Below are 23,836 nucleotides of genomic sequence, written 5' to 3'. Positions count from 1 at the left end.
AACCCAGCCAGAGTCAGCACCTTCAGGGGAGGGGAACCAGTGAGTGTAGTACTGAACCCAGTTAGAGTCAGTACCTTAAGGGCAGGGGAACCAGTGAGTGTAGAACTGAACCCAGCCAGAGTCAGCACTTTCAGGGGAGGGGAACCAGTGAGTGTAGAATTGAACCCAGCCAGATTCAGCACTTTTAGGGGAAGGGAACCAGTGAGTGGAGAACTGAACGCAGCCAGAGTCAGCACATTCAGGGCAGGGGAACCAGTGAGTGTAGAACTGAACCCAGCCAGAAACAGTACCTTCAGGACAGGGGAATCAGTGAGTCTATAACTGATCCCAGCCAGAGTCAGTACCTTCAGGGGAGGGGAATAAGTGAGTGTAGAACTGAACCCAGCCAGAAACAGTACCTTCAGGACAGGGGAATCAGTGAGTCTATAACTGATCCCAGCCAGAGTCAGTACCTTCAGGGGAGGGGAATAAGTCAGTGTAGAACTGAACCCAGCCCGAGTCAGCAACTTCAGGGGAGGGGAACCAGTGAGTGTAGTACTGAACCCAGCCAGAGTCAGTACCTTCAGGGGAGGGGAACAAGTGAGTGTAGAACAGAACCCAGCCAGAGTCAGCAACTTCAGGGGAGGGGTACCAGTGAATGTAGAACTGACCCCAGCCAGAGTTTGCACCTTCAGAGGAGGGGAATCCATGATTGTAGAATTGAATCCAGCCAGAGTCAACACGTTCAGGGGAGGGGAAACAGTGAGTGCAGCACTGAACCCAGCCAGAGTCAGAATCTTCAGGGGAGGGGAACCAGTGAGTGTAGAACTGAACCCAGCCAGAGTCAGCACCTTCAGGGGAGGGTAACCAGTCAGTGTAGAACTGAACCCAGTCTGAGTCAGTACCTTCAGGGGAGGTGAACCAGTGAGTGCAGAACTGAACCCAGCCAGATGCATTACCTTCATGGGAGGGGTACCAGTGAATGTGGAACTTAACACAGCCAGAGTCAGCACCTTCAGGGGAAGGGAACCAGTGAGTGTAGAACTGGACCCAGCCAGAGTCAGCACCTTCAGTGTCGGGGAACCAGTGAGTGTAGAACTGAACCCAGCCAGAGTTAGTATCTTCAGGGCAGGGGAACCACTGAGTGTATAACTGATCGCAGCCAGAGTCAGTACCTTCAGGGTAGGGGAATAAGTGAGTGTAGAACTGAACCCAGCCAGAGTCAGTACCTTCAGGGCAGAGGAACCAGTGAGTGTAGAACTGAACCCAGCCAGAGTCAGCACCTTCAGCGGAGGGGAACCAGTGAGTGTAGTACTGAACCCAGCCAGAGTCAGTACCTTCAGGGGAGGGGAACAAGTGAGTGTAGAACTGAACACAGCCAGAGTCAGCACCTTCAGGGGAGGGGTACCAGTGAATGTAGGACTGAACCCAGCCAGAGTTAGCGCCTTCAGGGGAGGGGAACCAGTGAGTGTAGAAATGAACCCAGCCAGAGTCAGTACGTTCAGGGGTGCAGAAACAGTGAATGCAGAACTGAACTCAGCCAGAGTCAGTAACTTCAGGGGAGCTGAACCAGTGAGTGTAGAACTGAACCCAGCCAGAGACAGTACCTCAGGGGAGGGGTACCAATAGTGGAGAACTGAACCCAGCCAGAGTCAGCACCTTCAGTGGAGGGTAACCACTGAGTGTAGAACTGAACCCAGCCACAGTCAGTACCTTCAGGGGAAGGGAACCAGTGAGTGCAGAACTGAACACAGCAAGATTCATTACCTTCAAGGGAGGGGTACCAGTGAATGTAGAACTTAACCCAGCCAGAGTCAGCACCTTTAGGGGAAGGGAACCAGTGAATGTAGAACTGAACCCAGCCAGAGTCAGCACCTTCAGGGGAGGGGAACCAGTGAGTGTAGAACGGAACTCAGCCAGAGTCAGCACCTTCAGGGGAGGGTAACCAGTGAGTGTATAACTGATCCCAGCCAGAGTCAGTACCTTCAGGGGAAGGAAATAAGTGAGTGTAGAACTGAACCCAGCCTGAGTCAGTACCTTCAGGGCAGGGGAACCAGTGAGTGTAGAACTGAACCCAGCCAGAGTCAGCACCTTCAGGGGAGGGTAACCAGTGAGTGCAGAACTGAACGCAGCCAGAGTCAGTACCTTCAGGGGAGGGGAACCAGTGAGTGCAGAACTGAACCCAGCCAGATGCATTACCTTCATGGGAGGGGTACCAGTGATGTGGAACTTAACACAGCCAGAGTCAGCACCTTCAGGGGAAGGGAACCAGTGAGTGTAGAACTGGACCCAGCCAGAGTCAGCACCTTCAGTGTCGGGGAACCAGTGAGTGTAGAACTGAACCCAGCCAGAGTCAGTACCTTCAGGGCAGGGGAACCACTGAGTGTATAACTGATCAAAGCCAGAGTCAGTACCTTCAGTGGAGGGGAAAAAATGAGTGTAGAACTGAACCCAGCCAGAGTCAGTACATTCAGGGCAGAGGAACCAGTGAGTGTAGAACAGAACCCAGCAAGAGTCAGTACCTTCAGGGGAGGGGAACAATGAGTGTAGAACTAAACCCAGCCAGAGTCAGCACCTTCAGGGGAGGGGTACCAGTGAATGTAGAACTGAACCCAGCCAGAGTTAGCACCTTCAGGGGAGGGGAACCAGTGAGTGTGGAACTCACCCCAGCCAGAGTCAGTACCTTCAGAGGAGGGGAACCAGTGAGTGTAGAAATGAACCCAGCCAGAGTCAGTACCTTCAGGGGAGCAGAAACAGTGAATGTAGAACTGAACTCAGCCAGAGTCAGTAATTTCAGGGGAGCTGAACCAGTGAGTGTAGAAGTGAACCCAGCCAGAGACAGTACCTCAGGGGAGGGGTACCAATGAGTGGAGAACTGAACCCAGCCAGAGTCAGCACCTTCAGGGGAGGGAATCAATGAGTGTAGAACTGAACCCAGCCAGAGTCAACACGTTCAGGGGAGGGGAATCAGTGAGTGCAGCACTGAACCCAGCCAGAGTCAGCACCTTCAGGGGAGGGGAAACAGTGAGTGTAGAACTGAACCCAGCCAGAGTCAGCACCATCAGGGGAGGGTAACCAGTGAGTGTAGAACTGAACCCAGCCAGAGTCAGCACCTTCAGTGTCGGGGAACCAGTGAGTGTAGAACTGAACCCAGCCAGAGTCAGTATCTTCAGGGCAGGGGAACCACTGAGTGTATAACTGAACCCAGCCAGAGTCAGTACATTCAGGGCAGAGTAACCAGTGAGTGTAGAACTGAACCCAGCCAGAGTCAGCACCTTCAGCGGTGGGGAACCAGTGAGTGTAGTACTGAACCCAGCCAGAGTCAGTACCTTCAGGGGAGGGGAACAAGTGAGTGTAGAACTGAACACAGCCAGAGTCAGCACCTTCAGGGGAGGGGTACCAGTGAATGTAGGACTGAACCCAGCCAGAGTTAGCGCCTTCAGGGGAGGGGAACCAGTGAGTGTGGAACTCACCCCAGCCAGAGTCAGTACCTTCAGAGGAGGGGAACCAGTGAGTGTAGAAATGAACCCAGCCAGAGTCAGTACGTTCAGGGGTGCAGAAACAGTGAATGCAGAACTGAACTCAGCCAGAGTCAGTAACTTCAGGGGAGCTGAACCAGTGAGTGTAGAACTGAACCCAGCCAGAGACAGTACCTCAGGGGAGGGGTACCAATAGTGGAGAACTGAATCCAGCCAGAGTCAGCACCTTCAGTGGAGGGTAACCACTGAGTGTAGAACTGAACCCAGCCACAGTCAGTACCTTCAGGGGAAGGGAACCAGTGAGTGCAGAACTGAACACAGCAAGATTCATTACCTTCAAGGGAGGGGTACCAGTGAATGTAGAACTTAACCCAGCCAGAGTCAGCACCTTTAGGGGAAGGGAACCAGTGAATGTAGAACTGAACCCAGCCAGAGTCAGCACCTTCAGGGGAGGGGAACCAGTGAGTGTAGAACGGAACTCAGCCAGAGTCAGTAGCTTCAGGGCAGGGGAACCAGTGAGTGTATAACTGAACCCAGCCAGAGTCAGCACCATCAGGGGAGGGTAACCAGTGAGTGTAGAACTGAACCCAGCCACAGTCAGTACCTTCAGGGGAGGGGAACCAGTGAGTGCAGAACTGAACACAGCCAGATTCATTACTTTCAAGGGAAGGGAACCAGTGAATGGAGAACTGAACCCAGCCAGAATCAGCACCTTCAGGGGAGGGGAACCAGTGAGTGTAGAACTGAACTCAGCCAGAGTCAGTAGCTTCAGGGCAGGTTAACCAGTGATTGTATAACTGATCCCAGCCAGAGTCAGTACCTTCAGGGGAGGGGAATAAGTGAGTGTAGAACTGAACTCAACCAGAGTCAGTATCTTCAGGGCAGGGGAACCAGTGAGTGTAGAACTGAACCCAGCCAGTGTCAGCACCTTCAGGGGAGGGTAACCAGTGTGTGTAGAACTGAACCCAGCCAGAGTCAGCACATTCAGGGGAGGGGTACCAGTGAATGTAGAACTGAACCCAGCCAGAGTTAGCACCTTCAGGGGAGGGGAACCAGTGAGTGTGGAACTCACCCCAGCCAGAGTCAGTACCTTCAGAGGAGGGGAACCAGTGAGTGTAGAAATGAACCCAGCCAGAGTCAGTACCTTCAGGGGAGCAGAAACAGTGAATGTAGAACTGAACTCAGCCAGAGTCAGTAACTTCAGGGGAGCTGAACCAGTGAGTGTAGAACTGAACCCAGCCAGAGACAGTACCTCAGGGGAGGGGTACCAATGAGTGGAGAACTAATCCCAGCCAGAGTCAGTACCTTCAGTGGAAGGAAACCAGTGAGTGCAGAACTGAACCCTGCCAGAGTCAGCACCTTCAGGGGAGGGGAACCAGTGAGTGTAGAACTGAACCCAGCCAGAGTCAGCACCTTCAGGGGAGGGGAACCAGTGAGTGTAGAACTGAACTCAGCCAGAGTCAGTAGCTTCAGGGCAGGTTAACCAGTGAGTGTATAACTGATCCCAGCCAGAGTCAGTACCTTCAGGGGAGGGGATTAAGTGAGTGTAGAACTGAACTCAACCAGAGTCAGTACCTTCAGGGCAGGGGAACCAGTGAGTGTAGAACTGAACCCAGCCAGAGTCAGCACCTTCAGGGGAGGGTAACCAGTGAGTGTAGAACTGAACCCAGCCTGAGTCAGTACCTTCAGGGGAGGGGAACCAGTGAGTGCAGAACTGAACCCAGCCAGATGCATTACCTTCATGGGAGGGGTACCAGTGAATGTGGAACTTAACACAGCCAGAGTCAGCACCTTCAGGGGAAGGGAACCAGTGAGTGTAGAACTGGACCCAGCCAGAGTCAGCACCTTCAGTGTCGGGGAATCAATGAGTGTAGAACTGAACCCAGCCAGAGTCAGTACCTTCAGGGCAGGGGAACCACTGAGTAATAACTGATCGCAGCCAGAGTCAGTACCTTCAGGGGAGGGGAATAAGTGAGTGTAGAACTGAACCCAGCCAGAGTCAGTACCTTCAGGGCAGAGGAACCAGTGAGTATAGAACTGAACCCAGCCAGAGTCAGCACCTTCAGCGGAGGGGAACCAGTGAGTGTAGTACTGAACCCAGCCAGAGTCAGTACCTTCAGGGGAGGGGAACAAGTGAGTGTAGAACTGAACCCAGCCAGAGTCAGCACCTTCAGGGGAGGGGTACCAGTGAATGTAGAACTGATCCCAGCCAGAGTTAGCACCTTCAGGGGAGGGGAACCAGTGAGTGTGGAACTCACCCCAGCCAGAGTCAGTACCTTCAGAGGAGGGGAACCAGTGAGTGTAGAACTGAACCCAGCCAGAGTCAGTACCTTCAGGGGAGGGTAACCATTGAGTGTAGAATTGAACCCAGCCAGAGTCAGTACCATCAGGGGAGCAGAACCAGTGAATGTAGAACTGAACTCAGCCAGAGTCAGTAACTTCAGGGGAGCTGAACCAGTGTGTGCAGAACTGAACCCAGCCAGAGACAGTACCTCAGGGGAGGGGTACCAATGAGTGTAGAACTGAACCCAGCCAGAGTCAGCACCTTCAGGGGAGGGTAACCAGTGTGTGTAGAACTGAACCCAGCCAGAGTCAGCACCTTCAGGGGAGGGGTACCAGTGAATGTAGAACTGAACCCAGCCAGAGTTAGCACCTTCAGGGGAGGGGAACCAGTGAGTGTGGAACTCACCCCAGCCAGAGTCAGTACCTTCAGAGGAGGGGAACCAGTGAGTGTAGAAATGAACCCAGCCAGAGTCAGTACCTTCAGGGGAGCAGAAACAGTGAATGTAGAACTGAACTCAGCCAGAGTCAGTAACTTCAGGGGAGCTGAACCAGTGAGTGTAGAACTGAACCCAGCCAGAGACAGTACCTCAGGGGAGGGGTACCAATGAGTGGAGAACTAATCCCAGCCAGAGTCAGTACCTTCAGTGGAAGGAAACCAGTGAGTGTAGAACTGAACCCAGCCAGAGTCAGCACCTTCAGGGGAGGGGAACCAGTGAGTGTAGAACTGAACCCAGCCAGAGTCAGCACCTTCAGGGGAGGGGAACCAGTGAGTGTAGAACTGAACCCAGCCAGAGTCAGTAGCTTCAGGGCAGGTTAACCAGTGAGTGTATAACTGATCCCAGCCAGAGTCAGTACCTTCAGGGGAGGGGATTAAGTGAGTGTAGAACTGAACTCAACCAGAGTCAGTACCTTCAGGGCAGGGGAACCAGTGAGTGTAGAACTGAACCCAGCCAGAGTCAGCACCTTCAGGGGAGGGTAACCAGTGAGTGTAGAACTGAACCCAGCCTGAGTCAGTACCTTCAGGGGAGGGGAACCAGTGAGTGCAGAACTGAACCCAGCCAGATGCATTACCTTCATGGGAGGGGTACCAGTGAATGTGGAACTTAACACAGCCAGAGTCAGCACCTTCAGGGGAAGGGAACCAGTGAGTGTAGAACTGGACCCAGCCAGAGTCAGCACCTTCAGTGTCGGGGAATCAATGAGTGTAGAACTGAACCCAGCCAGAGTCAGTACCTTCAGGGCAGGGGAACCACTGAGTAATAACTGATCGCAGCCAGAGTCAGTACCTTCAAAGGAGGGGAATAAGTGAGTGTAGAACTGAACCCAGCCAGAGTCAGTACCTTCAGGGCAGAGGAACCAGTGAGTGTAGAACTGAACCCAGCCAGAGTCAGCACCTTCAGCGGAGGGGAACCAGTGAGTGTAGTACTGAACCCAGCCAGAGTCAGTACCTTCAGGGGAGGGGAACAAGTGAGTGTGGAACTCATCCCAGCCAGAGTCAGTACCTTCAGAGGAGGGGAACCAGTGAGTGTAGAACTGAACCCAGCCAGAGTCAGTACCTTCAGGGGAGGGTAACCATTGAGTGTAGAATTGAACCCAGCCAGAGTCAGTACCATCAGGGGAGCAGAACCAGTGAATGTAGAACTGAACTCAGCCAGAGTCAGTAACTTCAGGGGAGCTGAACCAGTGTGTGCAGAACTGAACCCAGCCAGAGACAGTACCTCAGGGGAGGGGTACCAATGAGTGTAGAACTGAACCCAGCCAGAGTCAGCACCTTCAGGGGAGGGTAACCAGTGTGTGTAGAACTGAACCCAGCCAGAGTCAGCACCTTCAGGGGAGGGGTACCAGTGAATGTAGAACTGAACCCAGCCAGAGTTAGCACCTTCAGGGGAGGGGAACCAGTGAGTGTGGAACTCACCCCAGCCAGAGTCAGTACCTTCAGAGGAGGGGAACCAGTGAGTGTAGAAATGAACCCAGCCAGAGTCAGTACCTTCAGGGGAGCAGAAACAGTGAATGTAGAACTGAACTCAGCCAGAGTCAGTAACTTCAGGGGAGCTGAACCAGTGAGTCTAGAACTGAACCCAGCCAGAGACAGTACCTCAGGGGAGGGGTACCAATGAGTGGAGAACTAATCCCAGCCCGAGTAAGTACCTTCAGTGGGAGGAAACCAGTGAGTGTAGAACTGAACCCAGCCAGAGTCAGCACCTTCAGGGGAGGGGAACCTGTGAGTGTAGAACTGAACCCAGCCAGAGTCAGTAACTTCAGGGGAGCAGAACCAGTGAATGTAGAACTGAACCCAGCCAGAGTCAGTAACTTCAGGGGAGGGGTACCAATGAGTGTAGAACTGAACCCAGCCAGAGTCAGCACCTTCAGGGGAGGGGAATCAATGAGTGTAGAACTGAACCGAGCCAGAGTCAACACGTTCAGGGGAGTGGAATCAGTGAGTGTAGAACTTAACCCAGCCAGAGTCAGCATCTTCAGGGCAGGGGAACCAGTGATTGTAGAACTGAACCCAGCCAGAGTCAGTACCTTCAGGGCAGGGGAACCAGTGAGTATATAACTGATCCCAGCCAGAGTAAGTATCTTCAGTGGAGGGGAACAAGTGAGTGTAGAACTGAACCCAGCCAGAGTCCGTACCTTCAGGGGAGGAAGAGAACCAGTGCGTGTAGAATTGAACACAGCCACAGTCAGCACCTTCAGGGGAGGGGAACCAGTGATGGTAGAATTGAACCCAAGCCAGAGACAGTACCTTCAGTGGAAGGGAACCAGTGAGTGCAGAACTGAACCCAGCCAGAGTCATCACCTTCAAAGGAGGGGTACCAGTGAATGTAGAACTTAACCCAGCCAGATTCAGCACTTTTAGCGGAAGGGAACCAGTGAGTGGAGAACTGAACCCAGCCAGAGTCAGTACATTCAGGCGAGGGGAACCAGTGAGCGCAGAACTGAACACAGCCAGATTATTTCCTTCATTGGAGGGGTACCAGTGAATGTGGAACTTAACCCAGCCAGAGTCAGCACCTTCAGGGGAAGGGAACCAGTGAGTGTAGAACTGAACCCAGCCAGGGTCAGTACCTTCAGGGTCGGGGAACCAGTGAGTGTAGAACTGAACCCAACCAGAGTCAGCACCTTCAGCGGAGGGGAACCAGTGAGTGTAGTACTGAACCCAGCCAGAGTCAGTAGCTTCAGGGGAGGGGAACAAGTGAGTGTAGAACTGAACCCAGCCAGAGGCAGCACATTCAGGGGAGGGGTACCAGTTAATGTAGAACTGAACCCAGTCAGAGTTATCACCTTCAGGGGAGGGGAACCAATGAGTGTGGAACTCACCCCAGCCAGAGTCAGTACCTTCAGAGGAGGGGAACCAGTGAGTGTAGAACTGAACCCAGCCAGAGTCAGTACCTTCAGGGGAGGGGAACCAGTGAGTGTAGAACTGAACCAAGCCAGAGTCAGTACCTTCAGGGGTGCAGAACCAGTGAATGTAGAACTGAACCCAGCCAGAGTCTGTAACTTCAGGGGAGCTGAATCAGTGAGTGCAGAACTGAACCCAGCCAGAGTCATCACCTTCAAAGGAAGGGTACCAGTGAATGTAGAACTTAACCCAGCCAGATTCAGCACTTTTAGGGGAAGGGAACCAGTGAGTGGAGAACTGAACCCAGCCAGAGTCAGTACCTTCAGGCAAGGGGAACCAGTGAGTGCAGAACTGAACACAGCCAGATTATTTCATTCATTGGAGGGGTACCAATGAATGTGGAACTTAACCCAGCCAGAGTCAGCACCTTCAGGGGAAGGGAACCAGTGAGTGTAGAACTGAACCCAGCCAGGGTCAGCACCTTCAGGGTCGGGGAACCAGTGAGTGTAGAACTGAACCCAACCAGAGTCAGCACCTTCAGCGGAGGGGAACCAGTGAGTGTAGTACTGAACCCAGCCAGAGTCAGTAGCTTCAGGGGAGGGGAACAAGTGAGTGTAGAACTGAACCCAGCCAGAGGCAGCACATTCAGGGGAGGGGTACCAGTTAATGTAGAACTGAACCCAGTCAGAGTTATCACCTTCAGGGCAGGGGAACCAGTGAGTGTGGAACTCACCACAGCCAGAGTCAGTACCTTCAGAGGAGGGGAACCAGTGAGTGTAGAACTGAACCCAGCCAGAGTCAGTACCTTCAGGGGAGGGGAACCAGTGAGTGTAGAACTGAACCAAGCCAGAGTCTGTAACTTCAGGGGAGCTGAACCAGTGAGTGTAGAACTGAACCCAGCCAGAGTCAGTACCTTCAGTGGAGGGAAACCAGTGAGTGCAGAACTGAACCCAGCCAGATTCATTTCCTTCAGGGCAGTGGAACCAGTGAGTGTAGAACTGAACCCAGCCAGAGTCAGCACCTTCAGGGGAGGGGAATCAGTGAGTGTAGTACGGAACCCAGCCAGAGTCAGTACCTTCAGGGGAGGGGAAAAAGTGAGTGTGGAACTTAACCCAGCCAGAGTCAGCACTTTCAGTGGAGGTGTAGCAGTGAATGTAGAACTGAACCCAGCCAGAGTCAGCACCTTCAGGGGAGGGGAACCAGTGAGTGTGGAACTCACCCCAGCCAGAGTCAGTACCTTCAGAGGAGGCGAACCAGTGAGTGTAGAATTGAATCCAGCCAGAGTCAACACGTTCAGGGGAGGGGAAACAGTGAGTGCAGCACTGAACCCAGCCAGAGTCAGCATCTTGAGGGGAGGGGAACCAGTCAGTGTAGAACTGAACCCAGCCTGAGTCAGTACCTTCAGGGGAGGTGAACCAGTGAGTGCAGAACTGAACCCAGCCAGATGCATTACCTTCATGGGAGGGGTACCAGTGAATGTGGAACTTAACACAGACAGAGTCAGCACATTCAGGGGAAGGGAACCAGTGAGTGTAGAACTGGACCCAGCCAGAGTCAGCAACTTCAGTGTCGGGGAACCAGTGAGTGTAGAACTGAACCCAGCCAGAGTCAGTCTCTTCAGGGCAGGGGAACCACTGAGTGTATAACTGATCGCAGCCAGAGTCAGTACCTTCAGGGTAGGGGAATAAGTGAGTGTAGAACTGAACCCAGCCAGAGTCAGTACCTTCAGGGCAGAGGAACAAGTGAGTGTAGAACTGAACCCAGCCAGAGTCAGCACCTTCAGGGGAGGGGAACCAGTGAGTGTAGTACTGAACCCAGTTAGAGTCAGTACCTTAAGGGCAGGGGAACCAGTGAGTGTAGAACTGAACCCAGCCATAGTCCGTACATTCAGGGGAGGATGGGAACCAGTGCGTGTAGAACTGAACCCAGCCAGAGTCAGCACCTTCAGGGGAGGGGAACCAGTGAGTGTAGAATTGAACCCAGCCAGATTCAGCACTTTTAGGGGAAGGGAACCAGTGAGTGGAGAACTGAACGCAGCCAGAGTCAGCACATTCAGGGCAGGGGAACCAGTGAGTGTAGAACTGAACCCAGCCAGAAACAGTACCTTCAGGACAGGGGAATCAGTGAGTCTATAACTGATCCCAGCCAGAGTCAGTACCTTCAGGGGAGGGGAATAAGTGAGTGTAGAACTGAACCCAGCCAGAGTCAGTACTTTCAGGGCTGGAGAACCAGTCAGTGTAGAACTGAACCCAGCCCGAGTCAGCAACTTCAGGGGAGGGGAACCAGTGAGTGTAGTACTGAACCCAGCCAGAGTCAGTACCTTCAGGGGAGGGGAACAAGTGAGTGTAGAACTGAACCCAGCCAGAATCAGTACCTTCAGGGGAGGGGAACCAGTGAGTGTAGAACTGGAACCCAGCCAGAGTCAGCACCTTCAGGGGAAGGGAACCAGTGAGTGTAGAACTGGACCCAGCCAGAGTCAGCACCTTCAGTGTCGGGGAACCAGTGAGTGTAGAACTGAACCCAGCCAGAGTCAGTATCTTCAGGGCAGGGGAACCACTGAGTGTATAACTGATCGCAGCCAGAGTCAGTACCTTCAGGGTAGGGGAATAAGTGAGTGTAGAACTGAACCCAGCCAGAGTCAGTACCTTCAGGGCAGAGGAACAAGTGAGTGTAGAACTGAACCCAGCCAGAGTCTGCACCTTCAGGGGAGGGGAACCAGTGAGTGTAGTACTGAACCCAGTTAGAGTCAGTACCTTAAGGGCAGGGGAACCAGTGAGTGTAGAACTGAACCCAGCCATAGTCCGTACATTCAGGGGAGGATGGGAACCAGTGCGTGTAGAACTGAACCCAGCCAGAGTCAGCATCTTCATGGGAGGGGAACCAGTGAGTGTAGAATTGAACGCAGCCAGATTCAGCACTTTTAGGGGAAGGGAACCAGTGAGTGGAGAACTGAACGCAGCCAGAGACAGCACATTCAGGGCTGGAGAACCAGTCAGTGTAGAACTGAACCCAGCCCGAGTCAGCAACTTCAGGGGAGGGGAACCAGTGAGTGTACTACTGAACCCAGCCAGAGTCAGTACCTTCAGGGGAGGGGAACAAGTGAGTGTAGAACTGAACCCAGCCGGAGTCAGCACCTTCAGGGGAGGGGTACCAGTGAATGTAGAACTGAACCCAGCCAGAGTTTGCACCTTCAGGGGACGGGAACCAGTGAGTGTGGAACTCACCCCAGCCAGAGTCAGTATCTTCAGAGGAGGGGAACCAGTGAGTGTAGAACTGAACCCAGCCAGAGACAGTACCTCAGGGGAGGGGTACCAATGAGTGTAGAACTGAACCCAGCCAGAGTCAGCACCTTCAGAGGAGGGGACTCCATGATTGTAGAATTGAATCCAGCCAGAGTCAACACGTTCAGGGGAGGGGAAACAGTGAGTGCAGCACTGAACCCAGCCAGAGTCAGCATCTTCAGGGGAGGGGAACCAGTGAGTGTAGAACTGAACCCAGCCAGAGTCAGCACCTTCAGGGGAGGGTAACCAGTCAGTGTAGAACTGAACCCAGCCTGAGTCTGTACCTTCAGGGGAGGTGAACCAGTGAGTGCAGAACTCAACCCAGCCAGATGCATTACCTTCATGGGAGGTGTACCAGTGAATGTGGAACTTAACACAGACAGAGTCAGCACCTTCAGGGGAAGGGAACCAGTGAGTGTAGAACTGGACCCAGCCAGAGTCAGCACCTTCAGTGTCGGGGAACCAGTGAGTGTAGAACTGAACACAGCCAGAGTCAGTATCTTCAGGGCAGGGGAACCACTGAGTGTATAACTGATCGCAGCCAGAGTCAGTACCTTCAGGGTAGGGGAATAAGTGAGTGTAGAACTGAACCCAGCCAGAGTCAGTACCTTCAGGGCAGAGGAACAAGTGAGTGTAGAACTGAACCCAGCCAGAGTCAGCACCTTCAGGGGAGGGGAACCAGTGAGTGTAGTACTGAACCCAGTTAGAGTCAGTACCTTAAGGGCAGGGGAACCAGTGAGTGTAGAACTGAACCCAGCCATAGTCCGTACATTCAGGGGAGGATGGGAACCAGTGCGTGTAGAACTGAACCCAGCCAGAGTCAGCACCTTCAGGGGAGGGGAACCAGTGAGTGTAGAATTGAACCCAGCCAGATTCAGCACTTTTAGGGGAAGGGAACCAGTGAGTGGAGAACTGAACGCAGCCAGAGTCAGCACATTCAGGGCAGGGGAACCAGTGAGTGTAGAACTGAACCCAGCCAGAAACAGTACCTTCAGGACAGGGGAATCAGTGAGTCTATAACTGATCCCAGCCAGAGTCAGTACCTTCAGGGGAGGGGAATAAGTGAGTGTAGAACTGAACCCAGCCAGAGTCAGTACTTTCAGGGCTGGAGAACCAGTCAGTGTAGAACTGAACCCAGCCCGAGTCAGCAACTTCAGGGGAGGGGAACCAGTGAGTGTAGTACTGAACCCAGCCAGAGTCAGTACCTTCAGGGGAGGGGAACAAGTGAGTGTAGAACTGAACCCAGCCAGAATCAGTACCTTCAGGGGAGGGGAACCAGTGAGTGTAGAACTGGAACCCAGCCAGAGTCAGCACCTTCAGGGGAAGGGAACCAGTGAGTGTAGAACTGGACCCAGCCAGAGTCAGCACCTTCAGTGTCGGGGAACCAGTGAGTGTAGAACTGAACCCAGCCAGAGTCAGTATCTTCAGGGCAGGGGAACCACTGAGTGTATAACTGATCGCAGCCAGAGTCAGTACCTTCAGGGTAGGGGAATAAGTGAGTGTAGAACTGAACCCAGCCAGAGTCAGTACCTTCAGGGCAGAGGAACAAGTGAGTGTAGAACTGAACCCAGCCAGAGTCTGCACCTTCAGGGGAGGGGAACCAGTGAGTGTAGTACTGAACCCAGTTAGAGTCAGTACCTTAAGGGCAGGGGAACCAGTGAGTGTAGAACTGAACCCAGCCATAGTCCGTACATTCAGGGGAGGATGGGAACCAGTGCGTGTAGAACTGAACCCAGCCAGAGTCAGCATCTTCATGGGAGGGGAACCAGTGAGTGTAGAATTGAACGCAGCCAGATTCAGCACTTTTAGGGGAAGGGAACCAGTGAGTGGAGAACTGAACGCAGCCAGAGACAGCACATTCAGGGCTGGAGAACCAGTCAGTGTAGAACTGAACCCAGCCCGAGTCAGCAACTTCAGGGGAGGGGAACCAGTGAGTGTACTACTGAACCCAGCCAGAGTCAGTACCTTCAGGGGAGGGGAACAAGTGAGTGTAGAACTGAACCCAGCCGGAGTCAGCACCTTCAGGGGAGGGGTACCAGTGAATGTAGAACTGAACCCAGCCAGAGTTTGCACCTTCAGGGGACGGGAACCAGTGAGTGTGGAACTCACCCCAGCCAGAGTCAGTATCTTCAGAGGAGGGGAACCAGTGAGTGTAGAACTGAACCCAGCCAGAGACAGTACCTCAGGGGAGGGGTACCAATGAGTGTAGAACTGAACCCAGCCAGAGTCAGCACCTTCAGAGGAGGGGACTCCATGATTGTAGAATTGAATCCAGCCAGAGTCAACACGTTCAGGGGAGGGGAAACAGTGAGTGCAGCACTGAACCCAGCCAGAGTCAGCATCTTCAGGGGAGGGGAACCAGTGAGTGTAGAACTGAACCCAGCCAGAGTCAGCACCTTCAGGGGAGGGTAACCAGTCAGTGTAGAACTGAACCCAGCCTGAGTCTGTACCTTCAGGGGAGGTGAACCAGTGAGTGCAGAACTCAACCCAGCCAGATGCATTACCTTCATGGGAGGTGTACCAGTGAATGTGGAACTTAACACAGACAGAGTCAGCACCTTCAGGGGAAGGGAACCAGTGAGTGTAGAACTGGACCCAGCCAGAGTCAGCACCTTCAGTGTCGGGGAACCAGTGAGTGTAGAACTGAACACAGCCAGAGTCAGTATCTTCAGGGCAGGGGAACCACTGAGTGTATAACTGATCGCAGCCAGAGTCAGTACCTTCAGGGTAGGGGAATAAGTGAGTGTAGAACTGAACCCAGCCAGAGTCAGTACCTTCAGGGCAGAGGAACAAGTGAGTGTAGAACTGAACCCAGCCAGAGTCAGCACCTTCAGGGGAGGGGAACCAGTGAGTGTAGTACTGAACCCAGTTAGAGTCAGTACCTTAAGGGCAGGGGAACCAGTGAGTGTAGAACTGAACCCAGCCATAGTCCGTACATTCAGGGGAGGATGGGAACCAGTGCGTGTAGAACTGAACCCAGCCAGAGTCAGCATCTTCAGGGGAGGGGAACCAGTGAGTGTAGAATTGAACCCAGCCAGATTCAGCACTTTTAGGGGAAGGGAACCAGTGAGTGGAGAACTGAACGCAGCCAGAGTCAGCACATTCAGGGCAGGGGAACCAGTGAGTGTAGAACTGAACCCAGCCAGAAACAGTACCTTCAGGACAGGGGAATCATTGAGTCTATAACTGATCCCAGCCAGAGTCAATACCTTCAGGGGAGGGGAATAAGTGAGTGTAGAACTGAACCCAGCCAGAGTCAGTACCTTCAGGGCTGGAGAACCAGTCAGTGTAGAACTGAACCCAGCCCGAGTCAGCAACTTCAGGGGAGGGGAACCAGTGAGTGTAGTACTGAACCCAGCCAGAGTCAGTACCTTCAGGGGAGGGGAACAAGTGAGTGTAGAACTGAACCCAGCCAGAGTCAGCACATTCAGGGGAGGGGTACCAGTGAATATAGAACTGAACCCAGCCAGAGTTTGCACCTTCAGGGGACGGGAACCAGTGAGTGTGGAACTCACCCCAGCCAGAGTCAGTATCTTCAGAGGAGGGGAACCAGTGAGTGTAGAACTGAACCCAGCCAGAGACAGTACCTCAGGGGAGGGGTACCAATGAGTGTAGAACTGAACCCAGCCAGAGTCAGCACCTTCAGAGGAGGGGAATCCATGATTGTAGAATTGAATCCAGCCAGAGTCAACACGTTCAGGGGAGGGGAAACAGTGAGTGCAGCACTGAACCCAGCCAGAGTCAGCATCTTCAGGGGAGGGGAACCAGTGAGTGTAGAACTGAACCCAGCCACAGTCAGCACCTTCAGGGGAGGGTAACCAGTCAGTGTAGAACTGAACCCAGCCTGAGTCAGTACCTTCAGGGGAGGTGAACCTGTGAGTGCAGAACTGAACCCAGCCAGATGCATTACCTTCATGGGAGGGGTACCAGTGAATGTGGAACTTAACACAGACAGAGTCAGCACCTTCAGGGGAAGGGAACCAGTGAGTGTAGAACTGGACCCAGCCAGAGTCAGCACCTTCAGTGTCGGGGAACCAGTGAGTGTAGAACTGAACCCAGCCAGAGTCAGTACCTTCAGGGCAGAGGAACCAGTGAGTGTAGAACTGAACCCAGCCAGAGTCAGCACCTTCAGCGGAGGGGAACCAGTGAGTGTAGTACTGAACCCAGCCAGAGTCAGTACCTTCAGGGCAGGGGAACAAGTGAGTGTAGAACTGGACCCAGCCAGAGTCAGCACCTTCAGTGTCGGGGAACCAGTGAGTGTAGAACTGAAACCAGCCAGAGTCAGTATCTTCAGGGCAGGGGAACCACTGAGTGTATAACTGATCGCAGCCAGAGTCAGTACCTTCAGGGTAGGGGAATAAGTGAGTGTAGAACTGAACCCAGCCAGAGTCAGTACCTTCAGGGCAGAGGAACCAGTGAGTGTAGAACTGAACCCAGCCAGAGTCAGCACCTTCAGCGGAGGGGAACCAGTGAGTGTAGTACTGAATCCAGCCAGAGTCAGTACCTTCAGGGGAGGGGAACAAGTGAGTGTAGAACTGGACCCAGCCAGAGTCAGCACCTTCAGTGTCGGGGAACCAGTGAGTGTAGAACTGAACCCAGCCAGAGTCAGTACCTTCAGGGCAGAGGAACCAGTGAGTGTAGAACTGAACCCAGCCAGAGTCAGCACCTTCAGCGGAGGGGAACCAGTGAGTGTAGTACTGAACCCAGCCAGAGTCAGTACCTTCAGGGGAGGGGAACAAGTGAGTGTAGAACTGGACCCAGCCAGAGTCAGCACCTTCAGTGTCGGGGAACCAGTGAGTGTAGAACTGAACCCAGCCAGAGTCAGTATCTTCAGGGCAGGGTAACCACTGAGTGTATAACTGATCGCAGCCAGAGTCAGTACCTTCAGGGTAGGGGAATAAGTGAGTGTAGAACTGAACCCAGCCAGAGTCAGTACCTTCAGGGCAGAGGAACAAGTGAGTGTAGAACTGAACCCAGCCAGAGTCAGCACCTTCAGGGGAGGGGAACCAGTGAGTGTAGTACTGAACCCAGTTAGAGTCAGTACCTTAAGGGCAGGGGAACCAGTGAGTGTAGAACTGAACCCAGCCATAGTCCGTACATTCAGGGGAGGATGGGAACCAGTGCGTGTAGAACTGAACCCAGCCAGAGTCAGCACCTTCAGGGGAGGGGAACCAGTGAGTGTAGAATTGAACCCAGCCAGATTCAGCACTTTTAGGGGAAGGGAACCAGTGAGTGGAGAACTGAACGCAGCCAGAGTCAGCTCATTCAGGGCAGGGGAACCAGTGAGTGTAGAACTGAACCCAGCCAGAAACAGTACCTTCAGGACAGGGGAATCAGTGAGTCTATAACTGATCCCAGCCAGAGTCAGTACCTTCAGGGGAGGGGAATAAGTGAGTGTAGAACTGAACCCAGCCAGAGTCAGTACCTTCAGGGCTGGAGAACCAGTCAGTGTAGAACTGAACCCAGCCAGAGACAGTACCTCAGGGGAGGGGTACCAATGAGTGTAGAACTGAACCCAGCCAGAGTCAGCACCTTCAGAGGAGGGGAATCCATGATTGTAGAATTGAATCCAGCCAGAGTCAACACGTTCAGGGGAGGGGAAACAGTGAGTGTAGCACTGAACCCAGCCAGAGTCAGCATCTTCAGGTGAGGGGAACCAGTGACTGTAGAACTGAACCCAGCCAGAGTCAGCACCTTCAGGGGAGGGGAACCAGTGAGTGTGGAACTCACCCCAGCCAGAGTCAGTACCTTCAGAGGAGGGGAACCAGTGAGTGTAGAACTGAACCCAGCCAGAGTCAGTACCTTCAGGGGAGGGTAACCATTGAGTGTAGAATTGAACCCAGCCAGAGTCAGTACCATCAGGGGAGCAGAACCAGTGAATGTAGAACTGAACTCAGACAGAGTCAGTAACTTCAGGGGAGCTGAACCAGTGTGTGTAGAACTGAACCCAGCCAGAGACATTACCTCAGGGGAGGGGTACCAATGAGTGTAGAACTGAACCCAGCCAGAGTCAGCACCTTCAGGGGAGGGTAACCAGTGAGTGTAGAACTGAACCCAGCCAGAGTCAGCACCTTCAGGGGAGGGGTACCAGTGAATGTAGAACTGAACCCAGCCAGAGTCAGCACCTTCAGAGGAGGGGAATCCATGATTGTAGAATTGAATCCAGCCAGAGTCAACACGTACAGGGGAGGGGAAACAGTGAGTGCAGCACTGAACCCAGCCAGAGTCAGCACCTTCAGGGGAGGGGAATCAGTGAGTGTAGTACTGAACCCAGCCAGAGTCAGTACCTTCAGGGGAGGGGTACCAATGAGTGTAGAACTGAACCCAGCCAGAGTCAGCACCTTCAGAGGAGGGGAATCCATGATTGTAGAATTGAATCCAGCCAGAGTCAACACGTTCAGGGGAGGGGAAACAGTGAGTGCAGCACTGAACCCAGCCAGAGTCAGCATCTTCAGGGGAGGGGAACCAGTGAGTGTAGAACTGAACCCAGCCAGAGTCACCACCTTCAGGGGAGGGTAACCAGTCAGTGTAGAACTGAACCCAGCCTGAGTCAGTACCTTCAGGGGAGGGGAACCAGTGAGTGCAGAACTGAACCCAGCCAGATGCATTACCTTCATGGGAGGGGTACCAGTGAATGTGGAACTTAACACAGCCAGAGTCAGCACCTTCAGGGGAAGGGAACCAGTGAGTGTAGAACTGGACCCAGCCAGAGTCAGCACCTTCAGTGTCGGGGAACCAGTGAGTGCAGAACTGAACACAGCCAGAGTCAGTTTCTTCAGGGCAGGGGAACCACTGAGTGTATAACTGATCGCAGCCAGAGTCAGTACCTTCAGGGTAGGGGAATAAGTGAGTGTAGAACTGAACCCAGCCAGAGTCAGTACCTTCAGGGCAGAGGAACCAGTGAGTGTAGAACTGAACCCAGCCAGAGTCAGCATCTTCAGCGGAGGGGAACCAGTGAGTGTAGTACTGAACCCAGCCAGTCAGTACCTTCAGGGGAAGGGAACAAGTGAGTGTAGAACTGAACCCAGCCAGAGTCAGCACCTTCAGGGGAGGGGTACCAGTGAATGTAGAACTGATCTCAGCCAGAGTTAGCACCTTCAGGGGAGGGGAACCAGTGAGTGTGGAACTCACCCCAGCCAGAGTCAGCACCTTCAGAGGAGGGGAACCAGTGAGTGTAGAACTGAACCCAGCCAGAGTCAGTACCTTCAGGGGAGGGTAACCATTGAGTGCAGAATTGAACCCAGCCAGAGTCAGTACCATCAGGGGAGCAGAACCAGTGAATGTAGAACTGAACTCAGCCAGAGTCAGTAACTTCAGGGGAACTGAACCAGTGTGTGTAGAACTGAACCCAGCCAGAGACAGTACCTCAGGGGAGGGGTACCAATGAGTGTAGAACTGAACCCAGCCAGAGTCAGCACCTTCAGGGGAGGGTAACCAGTGAGTGTAGAACTGAACCCAGCCAGAGTCAGCACCCTCAGGGGAGGGGTACCAGTGAATGTAGAACTGAACCCAGCCAGAGTTAGCACCTTCAGGGGAGGGGAACCAGTGAGTGTGGAACTCAACCCAGCCAGAGTCAGTACCTTCAGAGGAGGGGAACCAGTGAGTGTAGAACTGAAGCCAGCCAGAGACAGTAACTCAGGGGAGGGGTACCAATGCGTGGAGAACTGAACCCAGCCAGAGTCAGTACCTTCAGTGGAAGGAAACCAGTGAGTGTAGAACTGAACCCAGCCAGAGTCAGTAACTTCAGGGGAGCTGAACCAGTGAGTGTAGAACTGAACCCAGCCAGAGACAGTACCTCAGGGGAGGGGTACCAATGCGTGGAGAACTGAACCCAGCCAGAGTCAGTACCTTCAGTGGAAGGAAACCAGTGAGTGTAGATCTGAACCCAGCCAGAGTCAGCACCTTCAGGGGAGGGGAACCAGTGAGTGTAGAACTGAACCCAGCCAGAGTCAGTAACTTCAGGGGAGCAGAACCAGTGAATGTAGAACTGAACCCAGCCAGAGTCAGTAACTTCAGGGGAGGGGTACCAATGAGTGTAGAACTGAACCCAGCCAGAGTCAGCACCTTCAGGGGAGGGTAATCAATGAGTGTAGAACTGAACCGAGCCAGAGTCAACACGTTCAGGGGAGTAGAATCAGTGAGTGTAGAACTGAACCCAGCCAGAGTCAGTACCTTCAGGTTAGGGGAACCAGTGAGCGCAGAACGAAACCCAGCCAGATTCATTATCTTCATGGGAGGGGTTCCAGTGAATGTGGAACTTAACCCAGCCAGAGTCAGCATCTTCAGGGTAGGGGAACCAGTGAGTTTAGAACTGAACCCAGCCAGAGTCAGCACCTTCAGGGGAGGGGTACCAGTGAATGTAGAACTGAACCCAGCCAGAGTTTGCACCTTCAGGGGACGGGAACCAGTGAGTGTGGAACTCACCCCAGCCAGAGTCAGTATCTTCAGAGGAGGGGAACCAGTGAGTGTAGAACTGAACCAAGCCAGAGACAGTACCTCAGGGGAGGGGTACCAATGAGTGTAGAACTGAACCCAGCCAGAGTCAGCACCTTCAGAGGAGGGGACTCCATGATTGTAGAATTGAATCCAGCCAGAGTCAACACGTTCAGGGGAGGGGAAAAAGTGAGTGCAGCACTGAACCCAGCCAGAGTCAGCATCTTCAGGGGAGGGGAACCAGTGAGTGTAGAACTGAACCCAGCCAGAGTCAGCACCTTCAGGGGAGGGTAACCAGTCAGTGTAGAACTGAACCCAGCCTGAGTCAGTACCTTCAGGGGAGGTGAACCAGTGAGTGCAGAACTCAACCCAGCCAGATGCATTACCTTCATGGGAGGGGTACCAGTGAATGTGGAACTTAACACAGACAGAGTCAGCACCTTCAGGGGAAGGGAACCAGTGAGTGTAGAACTGGACCCAGCCAGAGTCAGCACCTTCAGTGTCGGGGAACCAGTGAGTGTAGAACTGAACCCAGCCAGAGTCAGTATCTTCAGGGCAGGGGAACCACTGAGTGTATAACTGATCGCAGCCAGAGTCAGTACCTTCAGGGTAGGGGAATAAGTGAGTGTAGAACTGAACCCAGCCAGAGTCAGTACCTTCAGGGCAGAGGAACAAGTGTGTGTAGAACTGAACCCAGCCAGAGTCAGCACCTTCAGGGGAGGGGAACCAGTGAGTGTAGTACTGAACCCAGTTAGAGTCAGTACCTTAAGGGCAGGGGAACCAGTGAGTGTAGAACTGAACCCAGCCATAGTCCGTACATTCAGGGGAGGATGGGAACCAGTGCGTGTAGAACTGAACCCAGCCAGAGTCAGCATCTTCAGGGGAGGGGAACCAGTGAGTGTAGAATTGAACCCAGCCAGATTCAGCACTTTTAGGGGAAGGGAACCAGTGAGTGGAGAACTGAACGCAGCCAGAGTCAGCACATTCAGGGCAGGGGAACCAGTGAGTGTAGAACTGAACCCAGCCAGAAACAGTACCTTCAGGACAGGGGAATCATTGAGTCTATAACTGATCCCAGCCAGAGTCAATACCTTCAGGGGAGGGGAATAAGTGAGTGTAGAACTGAACCCAGCCAGAGTCAGTACCTTCAGGGCTGGAGAACCAGTCAGTGTAGAACTGAACCCAGCCCGAGTCAGCAACTTCAGGGGAGGGGAACCAGTGAGTGTAGTACTGAACCCAGCCAGAGTCAGTACCTTCAGGGGAGGGGAACAAGTGAGTGTAGAACTGAACCCAGCCAGAGTCAGCACCTTCAGGGGAGGGGTACCAGTGAATATAGAACTGAACCCAGCCAGAGTTTGCACCTTCAGGGGACGGGAACCAGTGAGTGTGGAACTCACCCCAGCCAGAGTCAGTATCTTCAGAGGAGGGGAACCAGTGAGTGTAGAACTGAACCCAGCCAGAGACAGTACCTCAGGGGAGGGGTACCAATGAGTGTAGAACTGAACCCAGCCAGAGTCAGCACCTTCAGAGGAGGGGAATCCATGATTGTAGAATTGAATCCAGCCAGAGTCAACACGTTCAGGGGAGGGGAAACAGTGAGTGCAGCACTGAACACAGCCAGAGTCAGCATCTTCAGGGGAGGGGAACCAGTGAGTGTAGAACTGAACCCAGCCACAGTCAGCACCTTCAGGGGAGGGTAACCAGTCAGTGTAGAACTGAACCCAGCCTGAGTCAGTACCTTCAGGGGAGGTGAACCAGTGAGTGCAGAACTGAACCCAGCCAGATGCATTACCTTCATGGGAGGGGTACCAGTGAATGTGGAACTTAACACAGACAGAGTCAGCACCTTCAGGGGAAGGGAACCAGTGAGTGTAGAACTGGACCCAGCCAGAGTCAGCACCTTCAGTGTCGGGGAACCAGTGAGTGTAGAACTGAACCCAGCCAGAGTCAGTACCTTCAGGGCAGAGGAACCAGTGAGTGTAGAACTGAACCCAGCCAGAGTCAGCACCTTCAGCGGAGGGGAACCAGTGAGTGTAGTACTGAACCCAGCCAGAGTCAGTACCTTCAGGGGAGGGGAACAAGTGAGTGTAGAACTGGACCCAGCCAGAGTCAGCACCTTCAGTGTCGGGGAACCAGTGAGTGTAGAACTGAACCCAGCCAGAGTCAGTATCTTCAGGGCAGGGGAACCACTGAGTGTATAACTGATCGCAGCCAGAGTCAGTACCTTCAGGGTAGGGGAATAAGTGAGTGTAGAACTGAACCCAGCCAGAGTCAGTACCTTCAGGGCAGAGGAACCAGTGAGTGTAGAACTGAACCCAGCCAGAGTCAGCATCTTCAGCGGAGGGGAACCAGTGAGTGCAGTACTGAATCCAGCCAGAGTCAGTACCTTCAGGGGAGGGGAACAAGTGAGTGTAGAACTGGACCCAGCCAGAGTCAGCACCTTCAGTGTCGGGGAACCAGTGAGTGTAGAACTGAACCCAGCCAGAGTCAGTACCTTCAGGGCAGAGGAACCAGTGAGTGTAGAACTGAACCCAGCCAGAGTCAGCACCTTCAGCGGAGGGGAACCAGTGAGTGTAGTACTGAACCCAGCCAGAGTCAGTACCTTCAGGGGAGGGGAACAAGTGAGTGTAGAACTGGACCCAGCCAGAGTCAGCACCTTCAGTGTCGGGGAACCAGTGAGTGTAGAACTGAACCCAGCCAGAGTCAGTATCTTCAGGGCAGGGTAACCACTGAGTGTATAACTGATCGCAGCTTGAGTCAGTACCTTCAGGGTAGGGGAATAAGTGAGTGTAGAACTGAACCCAGCCAGAGTCAGTACCTTCAGGGCAGAGGAACAAGTGAGTGTAGAACTGAACCCAGCCAGAGTCAGCACCTTCAGGGGAGGGGAACCAGTGAGTGTAGTACTGAACCCAGTTAGAGTCAGTACCTTAAGGGCAGGGGAACCAGTGAGTGTAGAACTGAACCCAGCCATAGTCCGTACATTCAGGGGAGGATGGGAACCAGTGCGTGTAGAACTGAACCCAGCCAGAGTCAGCACC

This window comes from Pristiophorus japonicus, chromosome 9 (genome assembly GCF_044704955.1).
Source record: "Pristiophorus japonicus isolate sPriJap1 chromosome 9, sPriJap1.hap1, whole genome shotgun sequence".
Lineage (NCBI taxonomy): Eukaryota > Metazoa > Chordata > Chondrichthyes > Pristiophoridae > Pristiophorus > Pristiophorus japonicus.
The sequence above is the reverse complement of the archived record's forward strand: the minus strand, read 5'-3'. Positions refer to the sequence as shown.